The following is a 27,511-nucleotide window of genomic DNA, read 5'->3' as shown; positions in this document are numbered from 1 at the left end:
ACTCCTATAAAGGCTGATGTACCACGTTCTGCAGAATGGCAGCGCCCACGAAACCGGCATTAGTGCCATATAAAAGTGTCTACCCACAAATAGTATGAAGTCTAAAGTTCACTGTCGATTCCTCAAAGTGCTAATTATGATGCAGCTCAGGAATGTATTTTTAAGGGCTATAAGTTGGTACCTACGGCATATCGACAAAATTGTAGGAGCTGTTAAAACGAAACTGGACGGAGCCATGTCAAATTTGCAAGAGAAAAAGAACAATTATTTGATAGGTGGTGTTCAGCCAAAAAGTTTAGTCAAGATTACCATTACATCAGACAACTCATATTTGTTGAAAAGTTCAAGAGTTGCGTCCATAGTGACATCAAGACCTACCTAGTTGCGCAAAGGGTCGAAACTTCAGAAAATGTTGATCGTACAGACAATGATTATTCCTTGAATCAGAGTTCCTTAATCAGTAGGTCTTCCTCTCAGCTGTTTTTATTCCGTAAAACGTCATTTCAGTTTCATACTAGCAATCCAAGTCCCAATCTGGCACAACTTTTAGGAATCAGGTTTCTGATAGGACTGATCAGACATCCGTATTTCTTCCTTTGTGAAACAAGTGCAAGAAGAATTGGCACTTTATTTCTCTGATTGCTACATGCTGAATAATACGCAGCAGGATCAAGACAGACCTATTCCACATTTTCTTATTTCTAAGAGGCCCAAGTAAGGTTCTTGTATTGAAAGCAATACATGTGTTGAGTCAAATAAACTCCAGTCTAATTGTTATTAGCTTATCCATATAAAAATTTTAAGGGACAGGTAAGTTTCTTAGGGTCTTTTATTATCAGGTATATTACTGTTTTCTGAAATGTCTTCTCCAAATTATCTTTTCTATTTAGGGAATATAGTACGGATTTCTTAATGGTCGTCTCCATTGTGTAAATTTGTCACCTAACCTTTTCTCAGGACTCGTAACAGTCGGACTAGTGACGTCTTAACCCATCGAGTGTATTCATTTACTGCTGAGAAATGTCATAAAACGAGATAAGATCGTGTTGAATGCAGTTGTTACTGACAAGACTTGTTTGGATTAGGAGATAATCCAATTTAAAAAGATATTCCTGACTTATACCCAACCCGTGAAGCTACTAGAGAATAAAACTTGGGAGATTTATATTGATGTGGAAATTATTCCTCTAGCAGACACAGTTATTGGTCAGGTTTTTGATGAGGTCAATTTTGCTCCTTGTATGGATCAAGCAAAAGATATTTATCAGAGTTATCTCTTTTTATGTCTCAATCCCTTTATTCTAATTAGGACAACAAACGACAATCACGTTTTGTCAGACAGAAACAGGATTCTGAGATCTCACGTTATTTTCACATAACTATTAGCGAAACTGAATCCACACAAATATTTGTTTATCTTGTGAAACATGAGGTCCTTTTGTGAAAATGGAGACAACCTGAGGTACCCGCTGGTGACTAAGTGTCAGTGTGCTGTCAGATTGTTGTTCTTAAATCGTATAGACAGAAAAATCGTAGTCTAGCACTTGAAACTCATTTAGTTGGCCATTTATCAATAAGACTTAGCACAAGAGCTTGAACCACTTTACATAGGTCGAAAATTAAAGTGATCTTTGTAAATAATGTAGATGTTGTCGCGCTTGCTAAATAGTAGGAAAACACAATCAGAAGGTCCCTCAGGATCATCTGCAAAATATTTCTGCATTTGGTGAACAGTTTAGCAGAAAGATCAATGGTAGAATTTGTCTGTCTATTACTAAAAGACAAGGCAGATAAACAATACTTGTTAACCATAATGTGTGTGTTCACAACATTTCCAGAGGGAATCCCTTTAAGAAGAATTAGAACTGAGACCGTAGTAAAAGCGTTGAAAAATTTTAAACCGAATTTCGCCTTTCCTGAAAAGATTTATGATGTGGATTTTCTGTTATTTGCTGTTAGGAAATCGTTTCAAGCTTCAATAGGGGTTCGTCTTATTGAACTAGTATTTGGACACATTGTCCGTGGACCATTGAAGTTATCAAAAAGAAATTTTTTCAACGGAAAAATCAGAAAGTAATCTTCTTGACCATGTATAAGATTTGTGTGTGTGTGATTTGGATTTTTAACGTTTTTAACAATTTTTCAGTCATATCGCGACGATGTCTGCAGTGTGGCATCTTACAGTGGTGCCTAGACCTGGGACATCAAGTCGCAGACATATAGCATGAAGTCCTACCCAGCCACATTATCGTGACACCAGGCCGACCAGTTCTTACACTAACCTCTTAATGCTGAGCGCCAAGCGAGGCAGCTGTTAGTACTATTTTATAGGTCTTTGGTATGACGCGGCCGGTGATCGAACCCACGACCTCCCGCATCCGAAGCGGACGCTCTAACCACTAGGTCACAAGAGCGGTGTGTATGATTTAAAATACAAGTTATCAAAGGCTTATGAAGTAGCAAGAACTAATCTTCATTCTAGTAAAACATGTAATTAAGGTAGGAGAGAAATACAAAGGAAAGAATATTTCAGCCTGATGATAAATTTCTGTCTCTCTTGCCCATGCTTCTTGCTATGTATTATCAACATTCCTGCCAGGCGAAAACAATTTTGCCATATAAAGACGTTAAAGTAGTATGTTTTTTAGAGAGAGTGCTGTTAATCATTCGTCAGTTAAATTTGGTTTTACTTCTCCCATAGAGTGAGTATTTAAGCAATGGAATAAAGTAGTATTGTAGAAACGTTGATGGAAATAATCTTAAGAATTCAGAAGTACGGCATATTCTTAACCAAGAAACAATCACAAGTCAGCTAAAACAGCCATTATTTGAAGATGATCACTTATTTTCAGATGTTCCAACACGAACAAATTAAATTTCCCATCACAGTGAACTTGTAGATTGCGCATTTGTGAATTTGCATCTTCATAGATGAATCATCTCAAACAGCAATGTTCAAAAAATGATACCAAATAATTGCTCTAGAATTATTGCATACAACTAAGTAAAGGTGACTAGAGATCACCATATATTCTTGTGCCGAAACCAGATAATGCTTTCCTCATGCGCACAGACTATATAAACTGAATAGTGTGACCAAAACCGAGCCATTTTCTTTGCCAAGAATCAATGACTGCATTGACAAATTTGAAAACGCAAAATATGTCACCAGGTTTGACCTTCTGCAAGGATTCTGGCAAACTCCACCCACGGAAAAGGCAAATGACAGTTTGCCATTCTTAACTCCACATCGACTTTATAAATATAAAGTAATGTCATTTGGGATGAAAGATTTAGATAGCACTTTCCAACATTTAATGAACATGATTACATCTGGTCTAGATAATTGTCACGATTACATCATTCGATGAAGTCATCATCTACACCGACACATGTAATGATCAGTTGGAATCCATCCGAAAATTCGTGAAAGACTCAGTGATGTAAATTTGATAACTGATTTAAGTAAAAACGAGTTTAACGTTTTAAGGACATATATAAATTATAGCCAGGCTGTCTGAGTTCCCATAGCCAATCAGTAAAAGTCAACTGATGCGATTTTTTTTTTGTACGGCTGGATATTATCGGAGATTTTGCTACAAGTTTTCTAAACCTGCAGAACACCTGAGCAATTTCTAGAATAATTATTGGTCGGAAAATGTCAATAGTCTTTGATAAAAAAAAATCATATCCATGTCTCAGTCAATAATGTGAAATGTATGTAGGTGTAAATGACATAGGGGTGGTAGAGTTTTTTCAAGATGAACATGTGGTGTTGATTATCCAGTGTGCTAAACAAATACCAGAGAAATTATTCCATAATTGATAAGGGATGTTTGACTTTTAGGATTCTATTTTTAATTCACAATATTTTAATTTCGTTTTAAATTTTCGCATTTTACACTCTGAAAGTAAATTATTTGTTGAATTTTACAAAACCGGTTGGTTTTGACTCTTTATTTTAAAGACACACACCTCTGGGATAAATGGCAAAATAAAGCCCTGAATTTTATACGAGTTGTGACAAATACAGTTTGGGGAGCTAATATAATGGTTTAATCCAGTTATACAGGTCATTAGTAAGATTGAAACTTGAGCATCGCTCGATTATACACGAATCAATTTTGTAAATTCTACATGCATATGGTTGAGCTGATTCACAATAAGGGAATTAGTGTCTGGGTGCATTTAGAACTTTCTAAATGCCTCTTTGTTAAGGTAAAAGAACCATTTATTTTTCTCAAAGATTGAATGTGACTGCAGAATCCTACCAAAACTATCTTCTATTTTATCTAACCCCGCATGTGATGTACTGGTTAGGTCCAATACCATAATACGTTCAGAAACCAAACTTCATTCCCACGTATGTGCATATGAATCTGTCCTCAGAAACAGCAAAATCAATGTTGAGAAAATATGAAACTTGAATATGCTCAAGTCACCACCGTGATTATCAAATCCTCCAATTGATTTTGTTTCACTTTTGCGAATTCAAAAGGTCCTGCACATATCCTTTCCCTTTCCAGACTGAATTCAATAGAATTAGAGGCTTCTATCGTAGTCATACTTCCTTGTATACAGACGGTTTAAAAGAAGGCGACGAACCGATTACCTCATAAAGTCTAAATCAATGTTACGGAGGATATTACAGTCACACTCATAACCTTGAACTGTATAGAAACCTCTCAAAAACGAATTATATCATCTTTGGGATTGCCTGTCCAAATTGAAATCTGTTAATATCCGGAATAATAGAGAAACATGATGTTGTCATCCAATCCGGGAAAACTATTCTTAAATGTTGGCTGCTGGTCACATGGTTATAAGGGGCAATTATACTTTTGATAAAGCACCCAAAGCTGCCCCGAGGTCATCCAGTTTCCGAAAGGAAGATTCTCTATACTTGAAATCCTACTCAAATCAGCATTTGTGTCATACTGAGCAAAATATGAGGAATGTCAACTCTTTAGACAGACTTAAGATCATCAAATACTTCCTCCAGTGGTATCCTTCGGAGAGATGAAACCGCATTGTGTCCACCGCGCAGCAAGCCCACATATCACACTCGTGCCGTACCACCCCATCGGCGAACCTCCACCGGAATGTGTTCTCTGAGAGTGGGACACATTTTTGTCGAGTGTGTCCTTCTCTACGCAGAGAGACAGATGCAGTTTGCCTTAACTGCTTGTACAAACCTCAAGAACGAACCACCCGAGCAAATCTTGGAAATTTTAAAGGAATGCGATATATACAAAAGATTGTAATAATGTTTAAGATTTTTATATGTGTTACCATTATCTGTTCTTGTATTTACCTCTTACAAAATGTGTACATCTTTTCGTTTTCCATTTCGTCTTATACAGTTATATATTTATTTAGCAAGCTTTATGTTCCAATTTTTTTTATTCAATTTAATTTTACAGTTTTGGAACATTGCCTTATGTTGGCAGTACAGAGCCATTTACGTGCTAAGGTTCCATCCATGCATCCATCCATCGATCCATCCATCCATCCATTCATACATCCATCCATCCATCCATCCATCCATCCATCCATACATACATACATATATACATACATACATACATACATACATACATACATACATACATACATGCATACATACATACATACGTTCCTGTATACAGATGGTTCGAAAGATGAAGATAAAGTTGAGCTGCCATTTGAACACCCGTTGACACTCGAACAAGTTACCGGATAAAGCTTCAATAAGTACTGCCGAAATTACATCCATACCCACACAAAGCATTAAACTATTCTGAATTACTCAATTTTTTCATCTTTTTCGATCAATGTTTCACACCGAAAGCTTTGCAAAATCTCATACCTGACTATCCGTTAGTATCCTAGATACTACAGTACCATTGTGTTTTCGTACAATCTGGAAAAAGCAATGTATTCTGTACTTTTAGCGGCCTAGTCAAACGGGTACAAAGGGTTATGAAAAGGCAGATGAAGGAGCCAACGCTGCCCTGAAGGTACTCGTTTCGGAGTGGACTATTCTGTATACTGACTCGCATTGTATAAGTTATCATATTGGTTAATATATTTGGCAAAATATATGACATGAAAAGTTCACACAAACTTGAGAGCATCATACACTTTTTGCTAGAGGCAAATCATGCATGGCTCCTGACGGGTGAACGTTGACCATGGAGCACATTCTTGCCCTGTGAGACAGAATTATGTTGACGTTAAACCATGCGAGACAGAATTATGTTGACGTTAAACCCTGTGAGACAGAATTATGTTGACTTTAAACATTGTGAGACAGAATTGTGTTTACGTTAAACCCTGTAAGACAGAATTATGTTGACGTTAAACCCAGTGAGACAGAATTATGTTGACGTTAAACCACTGTAAAATACACCAAGAGGATGTACCAACCCAGAAAATATTGGATTTGTAAGACAATATAATGTATGCCATAAAGCTTATTAATGTGGCAAGGAATTTACATTTCTTATCTTCAATTTGTATTTTGTATAACGTTTGCAGAATGTTAAAATCGTTTCTGTTTATATTTTATCTTGTACCGGATGTTTATATTTACTTGGAAGGTTTAATTCTAATTTTGGTGCAATCACCTTTTGTATTTGTTTAACACTAACTTTACTTGGCATTTCGGAGTCTCCGTTGTGCCAATGTGCCCTAAAACATTGATACAGACATACATATATACATACATACTTGATAAACTGTTATACGCCTTTTGCAGAATCAAATATCAATGCAAACGAAGTCATGATATTATCGGGGTCATCATAACGGAGTCATCATAACGGGGTCATCGTAACCACGATTTTCTATAAGATAGTGAATGAGGAAATACAACATGATGCTGGAGGTTACCGCAATAAGGAAGGCTGTGGTCAACAAACGTACGTGGACGACAGCGTCATTAAGTCCTTATATTAAGAAAGGAAGGCAAGAACCATATGAATGAATAGATAGGTCAGTAGATTAAGGAAGACAAACACAGACATAAACTAATGCAGTAACGATCCACTGGCCCTCAATTTTACGGTGTTCTTGTGCTTTTAATGTGTAGGCTTTGTAAAACAAAGAGATCCATTTTCATAAAGAACGTCATGTATCTAATTTTATACTTCAGCATCGGAACCGAATGCATCCCATGATGGTTCATGGATCATAAAATATGGATATCTACCATTAAAGGAATGAGTGGTAACACATGAGGCAATGCAAAATGTATTCTAGAAAAGGTAAAGGAACTAGTTTAACGGTAAAGCTTTTGATATGTATAACGGGAAAATAAGGGAAATAAAGATATTTTGTTTCAATAAACAGCGTTACCAAAAAGGAATCAATAGAAGCATCTGCAAAATAACGTCTTTGTGTGCTGTTAATTACTGACTGAATTCCCGTCATTGCAGACATATTGGAGAGATTCATTTGTAAACAATAAGGTCATATATGTTGCGTCAGGAAAACATGGTATCACAGAATAGATACTTTTGTAAATTAGTTTCCATTATAGCTACACGAAAATTCTACAATCACGTATAATAGAAATCTCACTCCAATCGAACAGAGTGATAAAAACGAAATATATTTTGGAAAACATTGCATTTAAATATGTGAGCTCTAATACCCTTTATCAATCAGGCGTTTAGCTCATATTCTTCCATTTCCAATCTTTTTTCTGAAACAGTCAAGATTAAAAAATACAAAACGTCATAGAAATTATTAGAATAGGTTTGTTGAATTTCAAAACTGTCATACACGAAGACAAGACAAAACGGTAATAATTATATCGTTTCAAGACACTTTGAGTAGAGTCTTTACTAGGGAACTGCTATTCTCTATTTGTATTAGTCCTGATGGTTACATATTTAGGTCTGCTTGAATCAGTAAGTAAACATGGTGCATTTAATGACCTATTGATTTAAGTTATCTTCGTGCCGAAATGGATTTAGTTCCAGCAGTAAGTGCTCGATTACACGCAGCTGCTATAGTGACTAATACGGTGTTTACACGAGAACTATTGACAAACCTGTCATCAATTCCTTGATTTACACATTATATACGTTTTAGAATCTATTAAGATCGAAGAAACGTATCCACCGACCTTGAATTTATTTTGATTGAACTGTAAAAGCTTTCCTTTGACTCGAAAGACCTACAATAGTCATCTAATTTATTTTCTTAGTGACTTATTTTCAATGATTATACAGTTCGAAGTTATTATATTGCTATTTAGCGATATTGTAGAAAGTCTTTGGTACACAAAACAAATATTTGACTCCAGGTTATATGATTTTAATACGATATAAACAATAATGGAGGAGTTAGTACCATAAAAAGAAGGCCTTCTTTATTAAACCACCTCGTTAATATTACTAAGATCTGTTGCAACAAAGATAATTTGCATTGAATGAGGAATAGAAATTTTATCCTAAAATATCAACATTCCTCACTAGTCACAACAAATCTTACAATGTTACAAAACTCTCAAATGTTACAATGTTACAAATCTTACGATGTTACAAATGTTTTAAAATTATGTTACAAATGTTACAAATCTTATAATATTACAAAACTTACAAATCTTACGATGTTACAAACCTTACAATATTACAAATCTTACAATGTTGCAAATCTTACAAATCTTACAATGTTAAAAATCTTACAATGACTCGCATGTTTGTAGCAATTACTTTACAAGGGTTCCAGTGCACAATCTTACAAAACTTAATCCTTATATATTGTTCTCGTCGGCACGTCGTTGTATCAATTTTATTGGTGACTTGATGCTCCAGAAACATATCAGCAACAATACATTTCAATAAAAATATTGCAAACTACGATATTGAAAGAACTCGGTCACGTTTACTATATTTAACTATTATTTGCGGTCATATCATATGAAAAGAAATTATTTTGTTTCCTTTTGTTTTGTGTTTCAAAAGTGTCTTTTGGATCAATGACCTGTTTCCTTGAAATGAAAATATACGAAATATCTTCACATTTGTCTCCCACACAGTCGTTCTTGAGGGATGCCGCGGATTTATCTTCTTTCAGATGACAGATAATCACCTCTATAAGTAGTAGTAGTGGTAGTAGTAATAGTAGTAACAGCAACAGCTCTGTGTGTGTGTGTGTGTGTGTGTGTGTGTGTGTGTGTAAACAAATATCTATAGTTCAAGCATGTTTTCCAAGCAATAGATATGATTTGTTAAGAAATGAATAGATACTGGGTGCGAACAACATTAAATGGATGTCGGTAATTCGGTCTGGTTGAGTACCGTTTCAGTTTACTTTTACAACTTGAGGCTCTGATGGAGATATTTTTATATTAAAATGGCCAAGTTTCCTGATAGTAGACATTGTCATGTACCTTCAGTAATATGGTTACACATTCATATTACTGACATGATATGATGATATTGTTCACGTTAGTAAGAAATCGCTCCACTATCCTGTAGTATATATAAAATATTAATCTGGCTACTAACTATACCTACTCCCGAATGTATTATTATCGTGCCTCAGCAAAACATTATTTACAATATCAACTCGGCCGCTCACTCTTTGATTATTGTAGCCTCAAACAAAAAAGTCCAGTTCTGAAAGATGAGAGTCTTCTATGCTCTACAAGTTGAAAAGCAGAGGTCATTCGCGCTAAGTAATCAGTAATTATAAATGCGTTATTCAATAAAAACTATTCACTCTTACTAACTTTCTGATAGTGAAATTTGCATAATATGTTAAAAAATTTAATTCATATATTTCTTCCAAATCAACAAATCTACTAAATACAGGTGGTCTCGTTTGAATCCAGTGCTCCAATTGCCTTCAAAAGCGTTAACCCCTGATACTTGCTTAAACAACATTGCACTACAGAGAAATATATGATTTAATTTACTATATAAAGGTTGGATTTGGATCAGGTATGCAAATGTTTGATAAATAATAAATATTAAGAAATTCGCAACATCTTTTCATGCACTTATACTGGTCACTTAGAGCAGGATATATACATGCAAGACGAAGGCATAAATCAGAATTTAAGTGGACTGATATTTACAAAACTCAGTGCTCAAAACTGAACAATTTAGCTCATCTATAAATAAAATTTAAAGAAGCAATAAAACACCAGGCCTTGATACAGTTTTGAATGGATTCATCACTGAGTCATTTCCACCTTAATCAAACTGATTGCTGAGATTTTTAATACGATGTTTAGCAGCGGGTTTTGTCATTCAAATTGGACCAAGGGTCTTATTATACCAAATTATAAACACGTTATCTATCCAATACAAAAGCATTTTTGAGGGATAACATTGCTTAGCTGCACAACTGACGTTTTCACCAGCATATTAAATCAAAGATTGTCATCTGTGGTAAGCAAATATAATATCATTACTGATGCACAATTTGGCTTTAAGACAAATACTAATACAGTAGACGCCATTTGTATAATAATATTTGCATTCAAAAGCTACTTTGTGTAAAGAAAATGATTCTGTGTACTTTATTGATTTTCAAAAATGCTGATTATGATGAAAGGATAAGTCTACGGCCGAAAGTAGTATAATGCCAGGTGACATAATAATAATAATAATAATAATAATAATTTACAGTTTAGCACTGTCATGTGTAAATATTTAAACATGATATCAGACTATATAGACTGCGCTTATAGCCACTCTTCACTTCAATTTACTCTTCATATAAACGATCTGGTAATTGCACTGCAGGCCAATATCATTGTATTACAGACCAATATAGAGGCCGTTATCATTGCATTACGGACCAATATTGAGGCCGTTATCATTGCATTAAAGACCAATATAGAGGCCGATATCATTGCATTACAGACCAATACAGAGGCCGTTATCATTGCATTACAAACCAATATAGAGGCCGATATCATTGCATTACAGACCAATACAGAGGCCGTTATCATTGTAGAAGAAATGTCTTTATATATTTCATTGTTTGCGGATGATACGGTTATATTTTTAGAGATAGCAGATAGTCTAAAAGCAACATTAAATAAGTTATGTGTAGATCATATAAGATAGAAGATGATTGCAAATATTGATAAAACAAAGGTTATGATTTTTTGACAAAGGAGCTAGAAAACTATGCGTTTCATTTAAATACAGAGATGTATATAATTTCAATTATTTTGAACTTGTTTTGCCAACAGAAGCTCGTTTCGATGTATTATAGAAAATAATGCTGGAAAAGGTGTCCAAGCAATGATCGTACTTCTCGGTAATATTAACAATCTACAATGTCTGGTGACTTATACTCAGTGATTTATTTGTCGTATTGTATCTCCAGTTTTCTCCTATTTCTTCAAAATTTGGGGAAGTTTGAAAGCAGGCAATATAGAACGGGTACAAAAAATATTGCAGTTGGTTACTAGATGTTAAAGTTTCTAACAATACATTTGTAGGTGGATAATTATGCCGATATCCACTTTTTCCAAAGAGATATGTCCGCTCCATTTGCTGATAAAAATGCGAAACAATAATAATCATATTCCTTGAAAAATATACCAATTAATGCTTACTGAATGCGAAAGAAAGAATTACAAGAACTTGTTTTCCAATGTGAGAATTATAATATTGATCTCACGATATGGAAAAGTCTGGTTTTAACTTAATTCGGTCCATATTTCGTCATTTTCATCGTTTATAACTGAACACTAAACGAAATATTCCATTCAGACTGGAGTTCAGTAGTTGCTACGAAACCATCATACATGTAACTGCTTTGTATCTTGGAATATATGCTAATGCCAACCACAGAAAGGTTTTTATTAGATCATGGATTCGTCACACTTATTAGATATCGAGACCGGCAGACAAGTAGCAAACAAACAACATGACAACCTGTGTGTAAATACTGAGATCCAAGACGAATATCATTTTTGTCATAGTATGTCCTATATACCTGTTACTGAGAAAATCTTATATTGATCCTTATCATTTGCAGAAACCAAGCATTTATAAACTAATACAATTACTCATAAATGAAGATTTAATACCTTTAAAATACCTAGGTAAATATTCGCACTGAGATTATCATCTCTAATAGTCGAGTTCTTTCTCCTTCTATATCTCTCTCTCCTCGAGGATTTGTGCACACTCAAGTTTTATCGCTATTATTCATTCATTTATGCAACAGTGCATTGTATATGAACTATGTATTGTATTCACTGTGTGGGTTTCTGAATATGTCAAATCAATAAAATTCTGTTCTTTTCTGCTAAGGAAGGTGTAAGACAAACATTAGAATGTCTTACAAATCATTATCAACTAATATTTCATGTCAATTGATTGTAAACCTTTCCATGTGTGAGGAATATGATCACATTTGAATATTTAGTCCTGATTCATCTCGAGATAAATAATCAGTCTTACAGCTAAAGGACCATAAAAGACACCTGTAGGGTTTTGTACAAAATGCGTAAGCTGTTTATACACCTGATATCAAACGGGTAAATACATGTTATGGTTAAACAATGCCAGACAATTAATCTTAAGATGATATTTACAGGCTAACACAAGAATCGATTATTACTGCAACATTTACATTTACAGAAAATATAAGATTAGCCTTTCAATAGTTGGGTGCCCGCTGATGTTGTGCACCTAAATTAAACGGAACATGAAATTCATTCTACCTAATGTAAATGAATCACCTCTGAATAAAATCAACTAAACTTATTTAACGACAGCCTTTGTGGCATCTTGTCATTTCGTACTTCTGCTCAGAAATTTGCTAAGATTGCAATTGTAATTTGAATTACATACAACCAAAGTTATATATATATATATATATATATATATATATATATATATATATATATATATATATATATATATATATATATATATATATATATATAGAGAGAGAGAGAGAGAGAGAGAGAGAGAGAGAGAGAGAGATGGAAATTGACCTCAAACGTTTTAATCCGAAAATCTAATCTGACAGCTGATCATTTTTACAAAGTCTTGGATTCAATAATTCTTTATACAAAGAGATTCAAAGGCGTTGCTAGGGATTCAATAACAAACGTAAGTGGTACCTAGCGAGTAGGCAAACCACGGTCTGGTTGTGTATGCAAAGACGACATCAAAGAAGGGAAAAAGACCCTAAAACTGTTCAGTGAGAATGCAACAACTTAACATAAAAACAGAGAGATATGAAGCCATGGGGATCTCTTAATCAGTTGGAATGTGGTACTAAAATCATTCAGGAAATATAAAAAGATCTGTATCGGACAGTTTAAGAACTCCGATCAAACGGTTACAGCAGTATCAGAAATGTCTAATACATTGACCGCAATATTCTGGAAACACTCCTCACAAGAGAAGTATGCTGAAAACTTCCGCCGTATCAAAAATCTAAAAGAAAAGGATCCTTTAAATTGAAAATCAGCAAATGTTGTAGATTACAACACACCTTTCGCTCTCAGAGAGTAACAGGACTCTTGATCTAGCCTCGGACACTTCAGTAGAACCAGTTGATATCTACTACCAGCTTCTGGACACAGTACTAAATGCATGCTAAACATTTCCTAATTTAGGAAAGTGGTAACTTCCGACAGTCCTAGCAAGACGCAACGGTAATACGCAAGCACAAATCTGGAAAGAATCATATCAACCCTTCCAACTATCGTCTCATATCATAACAAACTTTATTGGCAATACAATAGAGCCGATATTAAAAGAGTATTCTGGTAGCTCATATGCAACAAACTGCTAACAAACGTTTCGTATGGATTCAGACGCCAGAATAACACAATAGAAAATCTTGTCACACTCGAAGAATGTTTTATTACAGATGTTTTTCTTACTAAAGAACAAATAGTTGTCCTCCGGTTTGACAGAAGAAAACTCATGGCACTTCGTGGATGTACGGCATAGTGAACGGCTAATTGAAGTTAGGTATGAGGGCCGTCTACGATACACTATCTCCAATATTAAAAAAAAAAATAGAAGCATTCTTACTAACAACCACTTGAGAAGATGCAGATAAAGCAGCCAACCTGTTCTGCAGTCACCCATTCCTGAATGGAATATTCCATATACTAACTTGAAATATAGTACAAAATCAGCATGTTCGATACATATCGAAAAGTATGAGAAGGGAAATCACCACACAAAACTTAAGGATGTCAAACCCATCGTTGGCAAGTATGCTCCCGATCACGTATCGGACACATTATTTAATAATGCTTTTCTGAAGGGTGATCCTCGACAGAATGCATACCATGACAGTGGAACATATTCATGCTCAGTGTGTTGATTTCCACCATGCGAGATAGTATCTGGACGTGAATGTCAAAATGAAACTGGACGAGGTAGTACCATCCGAGAACACTTTATATATTGTAAGAGAATCCGGTTGATACAACAAATCTGAGGGATTTTATCTGGTATATTAGATTTCACAGAATTCTAACATCTTTACGTTTTATATTGTATCTTGTTGTTCCACCTCCTTTTCATCGATTCGGAAAGGTATATTTTGAGAAACGTAATTTTTCATTTGTCAAACGTCACCTTTGGATTGCACCATATAGCAATCTTTTTCCATATTTTTTCTTGCTATGATTATGACATGAGTATTAGTCCTTAGAAGAACGTGCCAAGTAACAGATGTTGCAAGAATACCAAAAAGAAATCATGAAAGATACATTGCGATTGCTAAGGATTTTAAAGTGTTGTATTGAAAAGGATCACAATAAAAAAGGGATCATTAGATTCATAGATAGGGTTCCGATTTGGGATAATAGCTATAACAGCTCGCTAAAATAAAACGATGATCAGCTCACCCAAACAATGCAACATTTCGAAGGAAATGAGACAAAATATGAGTAAAGATATGCATTAATACACATATATGAATGAGTGTGAGAGGTTTAAGGAAAGATACTTAATGTCTTTAAGAAAAAATATATGGAAACAATCGACATAAATAAGCCAATTCACCATCAGGAAAAAGAAGCAGCAGAGACTATACCCAGGGCCGGCGCCAGACCCTGCCAGACTATCTGGCGCCCTAGGCAAAGTTAGATTTTGGCGCCCCCCCCCCCCCCCGAATATATCAATTTGAAAATTTATGAACAATAATTTTTTTAAAAATGCGCCCCCTGAAATCAGCGCCCTATGCGGCTGCCTAGTTCGCCTATATGGTAGCGCCGGCCCTGACTATACCAAATGATAACCTTGAAATAATAACTAGATTATATACCGCATAAGAAGAAGGAGTATTAAAATGTCGTGTCGTGTAGAAGTAGTTATTCAGAGTTATATCATATGAAATCATATTGTACTATATGATACACAAATAGAGGGCATATAATTATGGTTACATTTCTAAGGTTTTCCTATGTTTTGATGTGAAAAGCTGTGCTTACGATTACGATTAAAAACTGAAGCAAAATAAATTCATCAAGACAGACACTGATTTGATTGCTTCCGAATAACTTCATGTCTTCGTTTTAAAAAATATCGCATCTTTCTTTGACTCTTTAGATCAGGTACTAGCATAAGTGTTTGTCCTTGCACGTGGGCTGTGGGGTTTGCTGCATAAGGCAGGTGATATTTCAACAGGAGAGAAATAAAGAAAGAGAAAGAGATCATGTTTAAAGCAGCCTATTATTCATTATTTTCATTTCGTAGGGGCGCCACGGATGTCTTTGCCAGAATTCCCGTAACGTGGCTGTCGTAAGGGCGCCACGGATGTCTTTGCGAACATCCCTCTCCATTTTGCCATGTTCTCCACTGCTCTTTGGGACTTTGAAAAGTCCATGTATGTCGACCATTTGATGTCATCTTTCCATTTCTTCTTCTGTCTGCTTTGTTTTCTCATTCTTCTCACTGTACCATGTTGGAATGTCTTTGACAGGACAGAGGAGCCTGAGACGTAACTATACCATTTTAGTTTGCGTTTTTCTTTACTGTGTTGGGCAGATCTTCAAATGGTCTAATTGCACTTTGGATTCTAAGACGCACCGCCTCATTAGATACGTGTCTTGGTAAGAGATTTTCAGGATCGTTCGATAACATCCTTTAAAGGCATGGATTCTTCTCTCTAGTTCTGATGTCAGGGAGCATGTCTCAAATGCATACAGGAATATGGACATGATGAGGGAGAATATAAGCTTGGTCTTGGACCCAAGCGTAATGTAGTTTTCGTTTCAAATAGACTTGAGCCATCCTGTGTAGTTGTTGTCTGCGTAATTCTGGAAAGAACCTCAGGTTTCAAACTTTACCAGATACTCTAGAGACTTGAAGCTTGTGACTGTTCGCAGCTACTGTAGATTCACTCATATTATTGCACTCAGTAAAATTTATATGCACATGACAGAAGCACACATGAATCATACCAATCGTTAATTGAGGAAAATATGAATAATGGATGCATTATTATTGTTCGTTACTTTGTAAACTAAGTATAAATCTTACATACTTAACAATTGTTTCGTTTCCTTATACAGCCAAGTTAAATCACCGCCAAAACCGATATGATGCACGGCACCATGCTGAAATCGTAGGTTTATAAAACATTCATGTAACAAGATATAAAATTACTGAACCGTGAACTACAATTTATATCTTTAGAAGAGGTTTGCTTTTGTGGCGGAGGTATTGAAATTTTAATTTTTTTCCAGCGTTTAATGCAACAAATACTAAATTAATCATACGTAGTCAAGGCTGTCATGAAATGGCTTCAGGATTTCAGGCGAACAAATCAAGCCACAATTAAATGCATCAACTATCTGGTGCAGCGAATAGTAATTGTACTGACTTCCTTGATAAGCATGTATCAGAATATCTCAACCGAAAGGAACACTTGAAGCCTTAGATTTGAGTTTAATCTGACGACTTCTAGATTACTTGCCGCCGATGGTTTATGTAAGAATTTATCTTTGCGTAACAATATCGTCAACTTATACAATCAAAAACACGATAATGCACTTGGGACGAGAATCGTTCAAATGGGAAAACGTTTCTATTTTTTTTAAATGTCATGGGATATTGGTTGCACAAACAATTTTCGATCTGTGCCTGGAGAAAGAAAGGGAACTTCGCTGTTTCGCTATTCAGGAAGCAAGGTTGAAACAACACAAGAAATAAATCAAGCTATAAATATTAAACGTCCATTGGTCTGGATAATAGACCAACATTGCGGGGAGGGGGTGAATTGAGGTTTAATTTTAATGAGAGACAAGGCATTTATAACATGGCAGAGGGGTTAGAATTTGGTGATATTGTACACTGTTAACTTTAAAACTGGTACGTAAAAAATTGCAATTACATAATAAATGAAAATTTTAGTAAGTTAATAAACGTCATAAAAAGTGAGGATTTTTAAACAGACTATTCTCGGTTTGTTTTTAAAGTTTGTTATATAACGCATTTTGCAATTATTTAAGGGTCAGAATAACACGGTTTCAAATATCGTGCAATAAGAATGTTCTAGAAACAATATCAGGTCATATTTAACAATTTATTTTACCAAAATATATGATTATAATAACGTTTAAGAAATTACTGCATAAATAATATTGCATGGAAGTGTATGCCTGCAAGTTATCAATTTATCAAATATAACTGTAGCAGCATAGAAGTGTATGCCAGCAAGTTATCAATTTATCAAATATAACTTAACAGCATATAAGTGTATGCCTGTAAGTTGTCAATTTATCAAATATAACTGTAACATCATGGAAGTGTATGCCTGCAAGTTATCAATTTATCAGATATAACTGTAACAGCATGGGAGATGAGATGATCCTTTGGGAGCAAATGGACATTTCGTTAGTAATACCAGTTTTATATTTAAAACTGTGATTTAAAATAGAGACCAAAAGAGAAAGTAAATTACAACAACTGTACATTAGTTTAAATTAACAAACGGCGGTGATAATTACGACTATTAAAATGCTAATAAATAGCTGACATACCATATGCACGTTATCATAAAATAATTAAATACGACGTTAGTATGCATAATCTAAAGCAGCCTTTATCAAAGTCAAAATATTTAAGTGTACAGGAGTATTTTTTACCTGATTGTATCTAATTTTTTAAAAATTGTATCCATGTATAAATTCTAGTTAATATCTTTAGTTAGAGTTTGCCTACGTGACTAGGGTCTGATTCAGGAATATTAAGAGCGCAGAATAGCGTAGGATCCACTATTAGATGCTTACGTTCGTCTTGATAGTTCATATTGATAGAATTATTTGTGAATCATTTTACGAAATTCAGCCTTTTCCCCCAAACATCAGATTAGTCATGTGGTATCTTAGAAGAATTAAGTTAATTCTTATCGGATGAGTTAGGTCAGATGAATAGGTATTTTGAATCATTACAATTAGTAGTATGATCGGTCACGTGGGGGTATGTTATGAAATGTAGTCGTAAGAGAAGGTGTATATAAGGAGAAAACGAAGCATTCAGATTTCATTCCTATTTTGTAGTGATTCTCATCTATTATGTTTCTGTTGAAACATCAGTCTTAGCACGTGATTATTTTGTACTTATATATTATGTGCTTATATATTATTTGAGAGGAAAAGGGTTTGTTTGGACTGTTCAGAGGAAATAGAAAGTGGTAATGTTTGGACTGTAATATTTATTCAAGAAATATCGAGAATTATTCAAAAGGAGTTCTGAACAATGCCATTTTTGATAATATCATGATTCTGAGTGGACCAGTACATTTCCGGTTCTTATGTTTATACGGAACTTTTCATTTGTCTTGGACTTCAGTACAACTCTTTCAGGAATCTTTCGGATTCACTGTATAATACTGTAAGTTCCTCTCCCATTTTCATTATAACTTTGATAACTAATTTATTTAAGTCTTACAAAACTTGATGGCATTGCTTCTAATTGTTACTTAGTTTTTGACCATATAGTCGTAACAGTGGAGCTTTTGTTAATAAATAATAATCCACGAAACACATAATCGTTACGATTCATAATTTGAATATAAGAAGCATTCGACTTCATTCGTTGTATTCAGTAATGCCAAAAATATTCTGCATGTTTTTTCTTCCCAGATGAAATTCGAATCCCTTGTTCATTATGTAGATCACGATAATGACAAAAACATATATCTGTATGCTTCAAATTCTGAAATATTTATGTCAATACGTAAACGTGTCAAATTCAGTAAAATGTATAAATATCATAAACTTGACGTTTCCAAATGATATATGTACTCTGAAACAATGGCACAATATCATACAGGAAATACTTTGGTCTTCACCTACAGACTTTGCTTATGAGATTTTTTAATTGTTTGAATTAAATATTTTACTACACTTTTTAATTGGAACCTTTATTCAAGCATATGCTATTTTTGCTTTACCTTGAAGATTTCTATGAAATGTGAGGTTTCTTGAAACACACTCACAAAAGAAACTACCTAATGGCGAATGACGAATGCAAGATGTGTCCTTACCTTATTTACAAGGTACGCTCTGATGAGTTATTTCTCGTGGTAGGCAAGAAAACTGCAAGACCACCAGTACACCAATCGCACTGCTTTTTCAACCATAATGATTTATAAGAAAAAGGTTACCTCTAGCCACTGTCGATCAACAACAAAACCTATCTTAAATCTGAAGAGATGCATTCACTTAAAATATAATAACTTGCAAATGTTGCACCCATACACTTACTATTACTGTTGTTCCTTCTGTACCATATTTGGAAAGCAATGCAAAAACGCCGTGATTTGTATTTCCTACACTGTCTCCTCAAGTATTATAGAATAACCTTTATTTGTCTGTAATATTTTATATTCTAATTTATACACGTCGCGCTTTCACCCTGGTACAAATGCCTGTCCCAGACATTACTAAAAAGCATCGGATTACTTTGCACAGTAACACTAATGTTGGTAATATAAACATTTACTTTAAACTAATTTACTGTCAGTGGAATATCGCACTAAATATAACTTTAATTAACCCTTCCTATGCAGAAAATCCATCCTTGAGAACAAAACTTGTACCTAGCAATTCTTCTTGCATTTTATACCCAGACAAAACATCAGGCTCCGATGATAGCTTGTTCTAACAAGAATCTATGAAACTGCATTTTGTCCAAAAGTCTTTTTCCAAAATCAAAGTCATTTCATTGTGTTAGAGTGAAGAGGATACCAATTAATGCTAACAAAGTTTTATCGCAGCAATCAGCTCGGCTCCATATAAAATAACATTGATAGCATCACCGAATACATATTCCTATGAATACATGACTAACGATTACCAAGATGGTAAAATTGATTCGATTTAACGTTTAGCTGCTAACGGTCTAATACACGTGTCCTTATCATATGCAGATTGATTTATGTCTCCAAACTTATTTGTCCTTTGTTTCCAGTTTTATGATAACAAAGCATCTCAGAGTTCAATTTCTTTAGTATACAAATTTAACACATTATACTGCCAAAATGCTGATCACTGGCGAAAACGCTAGCTAACACGTTTTTGCCTTATTATAATTTATCATATACCATGTTGTAGTCTTTCAAAACAACGGGTATCGTATATTTATGCCAATAACATTTTACAAAGTTTAATGCATAGTTTAGTTTAAACATTATTTGCTGCCATAATTTGTGGCTGAAGTAGTTCTTCAACTTAAATAAAGTCATCTATCTATATAAATCAGCTAATCTCGAACAGAAGACAGAGAGATGATCATGAGTGAGATACTCGAGTACGATGACGGATAGCAGTCAGTCGCGTCCCTTTAATTCGGTTGGTGGCAGCATGGAACAAAACGTTTTAAATGGCATGACTTCCGGTTTACTTCCTGCTTTACAGACACAAAAAAGAAACAATAGCATCTTCGTCTTGCTTTAAACATTTCTTAATCTTACGGTTCATCGATGCTATCGTCGCACAGAGAGGAGTTAAAAGGCGAGTACCTACAAATGAATGGGTTAATCGATCGGGAAGCAAATATTAAGCATGATCGTTATCGAATATGAAAGGTCGCATATTCTGGTATGTACATAAAAAACGGAATACGCGTTATTTTCCCATAATTACCGTCATGAGTCTTTGCGATAATTATTATTTCAACAGTTGCATTGCCCTAAAAATAACCCACGCACATATCAAGGATTTGGTGTGAAGAATTATTTTGAACTTCATGTAACTATTCAATTTGAATGTTAAAAAATTAAAATATCTTTTTTCTCGGGTTTCTTATTTTTGTTTTTGCTATTTTACATTTTTTTTTTAAATATCTGATGTATCAGACATTAATAAAAGGTATAGTGTACGTTTGGTAGTTACTACATTTTCAAATGAAGAAGTCTTGATAGCTTACATAAGCTTTGTGTAAAATTAGAAGCATTCACATGTTTGTTTGTTGTTTGCTGTGTCGTTTTTTTTGTTGACTTGTGGTCGGGACTACTGGACCAGCTGAAAAATCCTTATGAATGGTTAGCATTATTGTAGGGATGTTAATTTCTAATACAAACAAATGTTCCAGATAAATAAACAACGTTCATCATAAGCTTCGTAAGCTCTGATATTGCGACTTTTATTTTTTATTCACACCCACATAACTTTAGTGTTTCTTGTTTAAACGTGAGCTCCTTATGGTGAGACAAACAGACAGTATTTAAAAGAATATGACATAAGAATGAACAATTTCATCAGGACTTTAAATAATAAATAATAAAACCATGTATACTTTCTACACATAATTTATGTTTACTTATGTATTATAGAGGTTTTGTATTGTTAACGGAGACACAGCTTTTACAGAGATTTTGGGTAAAGACTATCCCCTTAATATTGTATTTATTATGAGGACTATGTCATCATTACAGCCAAAGACGTTATAAAGGATGGTCTAAGTTTTCATTTTATTATCTCGCTATGTTGGCATCAAATGCTAATATGAGCGACACGTTTATAAGGGCAGATCCTTTACAACCGTCCAAACATTTTATCAATGATCTTAGTTAGATACGATAATGGATCATTGTCATTATTTTCTATCTCAATGATAGGATAGCAAAGAAGAAAATAGGCGTCGAGAAAGATCAATGTTCCTGTGTCAGCATCGGAGGCAAACAGATAAAGAATATTACTTCTACTATCTTCAGTTAAACGCACGAAAGGTATAATAACGTCTAGAAACGGCCCTTACTGTGCACTCGTTTATGCTCCTTCATATACGTGAGATATAACTGAAAGTCGCATGACAGACTACCATGTCATGGCAAACTGTCATTTTAACGTGAGACAAAATCACTCGAATCCCAAAATAATCATTACACCAATTGATGATCACTCCTTACAACCCGGACAGGATTAAAGGCGGAGTAAATGAAGCATTTGCCAAGAATCCCCTTCTGAAGGGGGCCCTACGAAGCAGTGAAACGATATTTTATGCTTTTTTAATTTTTATATATTTTTGGGAGGCGAGGAGAGGGACGGTCTCTTAAATTGATTAGGATCCTGGTTGAACTTTAATCTGATACTGCTTTCAACAATAGAAAGAGACAGTTCAAATAAATACACAATTTATGATAAATGTCCTTCGAAAATGTTTGGTTTTTTTACAATGGATTCACTGGCAAGTTGTTAACATGCTATTTTTGTTGCTTCTATGCATCGAACTGTATCGCAAGCAGATGCATGAAAGTAAATAAAACAAAAACAACAACTATTCCAAATGTACAATAAACACGATCATAATTGTACATCAACAGTCATTAATGCAAATGATTCGTGAATTTGCTAACACTTAAAATCAGAGATCGGCCACTGTCTTGTTAATTGCAATAACAAACGATTGCATCTTGTCTGATTATTTGCAAATGCCTTGTGTTTGAATACAAGTAATCCACTACTACCAATGGTAAACATGCAGTGCGTTAATCGTAGAATAAAAGTCCATTATCAAAACAAAATTAGTACGCGATGTCATCAAATCAAGTACCATAATCCTTTACTCAGTTCAGTATCGCAAGAACGACTGGAATCACGTCCTTTGCACAAACACTGATAAAATCTCAATAAAACGTGACACAAACTTGCTGTTTTGTGGTTCTGTTGAAAACATCAATAGGATATTGACAATAAAATAGTTTTCCGATACTTTGATGATTTTGGAGGGTTCCGATGGACCATTTACTGGGGGGGGGGAAGCGTTATTTTGGGGTTCTTTTGTTGATATTGTTTTCGTTTGCTGTTTCTTTATATCTGTGCAATAACATCTCATTTTGATAATTATATGTGCTCCTGAATAGTGCTACAAACGATTTCCTGCATATTTATCTTATAATTGTGGAGGTTTTTTTAACCAACATAAAAGTCACATCCCATCTCAGGAACTGTGCATATACAACCAAACGGCACTAGTTTTGTTTTCAGAACGTACGTTGTCTCAACTAATCCATACGTTTCATAGAATCTTCTTTAGCAATCTGCGCCACTCATGCAAGAGAAAATAAATCATGCGTGAATAATTTTTGCTTTCGATTAAAGCATACTGGTGGAAATTTAAGTACTGCATCTGATTACCTTAATTCACCCAACCTATCAGATCAATGACTGGAAATGAAAACAAGTTTATACGCCTACAAAGACAAATATAACCGGGTGCTCTGGAATCACATTTTTGCAAACAATTAGGATGTTACTCGATAGCAGCAGCAGAGGGAGTATTATTATATTGCTAGTAACATTGGTAGCAGCAGCGGAGAGAGCAACGGTGATACCATACACACTCGTTTGCAAGTTTAGTCAAACAGCACACAACAAAAAGATCCTGATCTGCCGTAGCATAATACGACTGCAGATCAGGGTCTACGATGTTTATTCTACTGATTACTCCTAACAAACTGCACATACCCAGATCGGTGCATTTGTAGCTGGACTCTTATCAGCAAGTATACATTGTAGTTGATGATGTTGATGTTATTGCTGTACAAGACAATGAGCAGAAAGTTTGTTGCCATAGTAGTAGTATCAGTAATGAAAACCAAGCTGTTTAGTTCGTTATTTTGTTTTATTCCTTTTATGTTTCAGCAAATAAATACTGCTTATTGCAGCACTTCTAACTCATTGTTTGACAGTACTCATGTTTATGACTTAAGCACTCAATTCTCACTTCTAACTCATTGTTTGACAGTACTCATGTTTATGACTTAAACACTCAATTCTCACTTCTAACTCATTGTTTGACAGTACTCATGTTTATGACTTAAGCACTCAATTCTCACTTCTAACTCATTGCTTGACAGTACTCATGTTTATGACTTAAGCACTCAATTCTCACTTCTAACTCATTGTTTGACAGTACTCATGTTTATGACTTAAGCACTCAATTCTCACTTCTAACTCATTGTTTGACAGTACTCATGTTTATGACTTAAGCACTCAATTCTCACTTCCCAAATCGTCCCAATCTCATACAAATGCATACAGTATTTCTCCGATAAAGTCGCAACTGCTGAAGTTATTTGTTTCGGACACGCCTTTTCGAATTATGTCAGCTATAAAAACAGCTCAGTAACCCTTAATAAAAATCATATCCTACCCCCGCAGTCCCCCACCCGATCCCACACCTTTCCCCAAACAGAAAAGGTTTAAAATTTGAAGACATCTTTTGTGTTTAGATGGAGATGGAAAGAAATGAATATTACTAAAAACAAAGGGCCTTAATGCTATTTAAAATGGCATGAACTGCACAGTTCAATTCTTTTTTAATTCTGAATGTTAGACTGCCTGAAATAAAATTAATCAAATGGATTTTATTTTATTTTATTACACACATTCTATTGGCGCATGGTGTTTTTCTCAATCCAACAATGAATTCATCCAAATCATTGATGAAACTGCATCTTCATTTGGAACCTCTTTGTAAGCTGCACGACCTTATTATACAAATGCATTAAATCGCACTTCAAGAAAGTACTTCGATAGAATAATGTGTAACGATAAATCAGGAATTACGAGTCGAGACTGGGACTCTTAATTTGAAAATTGGAAATAAAACAAGCTTTGTCAAGTCCTAAAATGAGATTTAACACTAGTATTGGATCATCGATGGAACCGAATCAACAAAATAGTTGATATTATACCCCCTTGCACAAGCAGTATGGAAACATAGTTTCCAAATAATAACGCTCTACATGTCTACGTAGAGCTTCACATTCGTGTAGTTGGACAAACTATTAAAACTATTAGGATAATGAATAATAATCATAGTGCATACAAGTGGGAAACAAATTCGAATATGGTTTTACTTACAATCGCAATCGATCCTAGTACTATTTTATATTACGGTAATAAGATTCCTTGCTAATTTATATTAAGGTAATAAGTTTCCTTGCTAATTTATATTAAGGTAATAAGATTCCTTGCTAATTTATATTAAGGTAATAAGATTCCTTGCTAATTTATATCAAGGTAATAAGATTCCTTGCTAATTTATATTAAGGTAATAAGATTCCTTGCTAATTTATTTTAAGGTAATAAGTTTCCTTGCTAATTTATATTAAGGTAATAAGATTCCTTGCTAATTTATATTACGGTAATAAGTTTCCTTGCTAATTTATATTAAGGTAATAAGATTCCTTGCTAATTTATATTAAGGTAATAAGTTTTCCATTATCGATTGTAAAGTGAGTCAGCAGTTCCAAGCAAGGTATTTTGACTATAAAACTTTAGACGTTCTTTTGTGCTGTACTGCTATCTAATGATAGTTTGTATTAAACAATATTGTTTCGGAGATTCAGTTTAGTACAAAAAAGGGTAGGGCATGAAAATCGAAGATGACCACACGTATATCACCTTTAACCATTTCCATACAAAATGAGAGGGTTGCTTCATAACTTTTAAGTGGCCAAAACTTACCACTGGTACAAAAGAACCGTCACCGACAACGGCAACGATTTATGTGTCAGTATTTTATCGAACAATGCTCAACATTTTATATAATGTTCATCATTATTCTATATGTGATGTTTTTATATCATCAAAAAGATCTTTTGATCTCAGCTGAAAGCGATACGGAACTTGAAAGCTAGTCGTATGGTGCTGTTAAAAAAATGCTAACAAATATTTTAGCCTTGAAGATTTCGTTTCTGTATAGTAAGGTTTTACTGGCTGTCCTTTTTACAAATAATCGTTAACCTTTGATTTTGGCAACCGTATAAGGTTTAGAAAAGGACCAAAGACAATGCGAGGAATAAGACTTAGGCAAGTTTGATTTTACTACCTATGCTGCCTCAAAACACAAGTACATACATACATACATACATACATACATACATACATACATACATACATACATACATACATACATACATACATGCATACATATATACATAAACCACTTCGGTGGCCTAGTAGTTAGAATGTCCGCCTCGGTTGCGGGAGGTTGTGGGCTCGATCCCCGGCCGAATCATACCAAAGACTTACAAAAATGGTACTAACAGCTGCCTCGCTTCTCGCTCAGCATTAAGAGGTTAGTGTTAGGACTGGTCGGACTGGTGTCAGGATAATGTGACTGGGTGGGACACCATGCTACATGTATGCGGCATGATGACCCAGTGCTAGACATCCCTATTAACTGCCATACTGCAGATATCTTAGCAGTCATACAGTCAGTCAGTCAGTCATACATACATACATACATACATACATACTTTTGTTATAATCTGTAAAACTATATTGCTGCTTCAAATACTACTCCATGCCAAACTGTTGATTACTCCTGCTGTTAATAGATAAGTATGTAAGTATTAAGTACATTTTACGGCACATCAGCACAAAAGTGGTTATATGGTGGTAACGGGAGATAGAGGTAGTTAAACATGAAAAATGGGCCAACAATTTTGGATGAAAAACATTCCAAATAAGTGTTAATGTGAAGTATAAGATCAAATATAAAATGTGAGCATATTTCAATTTCTGTGAAAGATATCTAAAACAAAGTAGCATGTAAAATCACATGCGGACGTTAAAGTCAAAGATTGTCGACCTCTTCACGTCACAATACGTCGGCCTTACGGGGTGGAAATCATCCCACTCGATAAAAATGTACTCCACTGTGAGCGGATACTGGTATGATGTGCACCCTGGTCGAGGTTCACGGTTCAAGATGTATGTATCTCTCAGGTATATGTCTCTGATACTCTATCGGCACAATACCGCCACATCTCTGCAATTTGTTATAATCGAGGATGTTACTCTCCAATGGTGGGTTTGATGTTCTTAAGTTTGTATGTGGAATATTCAGTCCACCTCGTTTGCCAGTTGTGGCAAACATAAAGATTTATGATATATTTAAAGTGAATATATAGAATCTACCATTTCGGTTGATAGAGCTGCTTTACTGACATTTGATTACCCTTTATGCCGATAAGGATAGGCAGCAAGCAGCATATAATACATTTTTTTGATTTTATGAACATGTTTCTGTAACATCCGATATATTAAAAGATT

The 27,511-nt window shown here is 34.6% G+C and overlaps 1 protein-coding gene across 3 annotated transcripts in view; it reads right to left on the bottom strand.

The window, feature by feature from the left end:
* The window catches only part of LOC149776002 (calcitonin gene-related peptide type 1 receptor-like), a 229,836-nt gene that overhangs the window by 38,123 nt on the left and 164,202 nt on the right, over positions 1-27,511 (bottom strand). The gene's annotated exons all lie outside the window — the stretch shown is intronic.

Source organism: Sinohyriopsis cumingii, chromosome 18 (assembly GCF_028554795.1).
Source record: "Sinohyriopsis cumingii isolate HCF-2022 chromosome 18, ASM2855479v2, whole genome shotgun sequence".
Lineage (NCBI taxonomy): Eukaryota > Metazoa > Mollusca > Bivalvia > Unionida > Unionidae > Sinohyriopsis > Sinohyriopsis cumingii.
The sequence above is the reverse complement of the archived record's forward strand: the minus strand, read 5'-3'. Positions and strand labels throughout refer to the sequence as shown.